This window comes from Triticum aestivum, chromosome 5A, assembly GCF_018294505.1.
Source record: "Triticum aestivum cultivar Chinese Spring chromosome 5A, IWGSC CS RefSeq v2.1, whole genome shotgun sequence".
In the NCBI taxonomy this organism is placed as follows: domain Eukaryota; kingdom Viridiplantae; phylum Streptophyta; class Magnoliopsida; order Poales; family Poaceae; genus Triticum; species Triticum aestivum.
Window position 1 is genome coordinate 184,781,004 of NC_057806.1, and position 650 is coordinate 184,781,653.

The following is a 650-nucleotide window of genomic DNA, read 5'->3' on the forward strand; positions in this document are numbered from 1 at the left end:
AGCCACGGTGCGGTTGGATGTTTAGTCCCACCTCGCTAGCTGAGGAGCGGCAAGACCTGTTTATAAGCCCTGCCCCGCCATCTTCATTGAACTCCTCTGAATTGTAGGCCTCTAGGCCTAATCTCGCATTGCTATGCCTGTCGGCCTGCTGGGCCTTCTGCGGGCCTGAATCCTAGCCCATGGATGGGTTTCTAGTCGTATTTAGGCCGTGGTGGCCCAGTAGGTGGCATTTTTTTGCTATTTATTTTTTCATTTCTACTTAGAACTAAATACTTATAGTTTTTTAGTGATTTTTTTCTTTTACGTCACAAAAATTATAGACTTTCTGTTAGTGCCATTAGTTTTAAAATTTGAATAGTTTAAATTTGAATAACTAGTTTATGAATAACTTTACTATAAAAATTGATTTTTGAGTCATTCTTTTTCCTGCTATTTAATATTACTGTGTTTTATCATTATACTCAATTTGGTAATTTTAGTTAGTCATAACAAATATTATAGGCATTTTTTTTCTTTTTGCTATTTATTTTTACATTTCTACTTAGAACAAAATACTTATAGTTTTTTAGTGATTTCTTTTTTCTTTTAGGTCTCAAAAATTATAAACTTTGTGTTAGTGCCATTAGTTTTCAAATTTGAAAACACTTTTT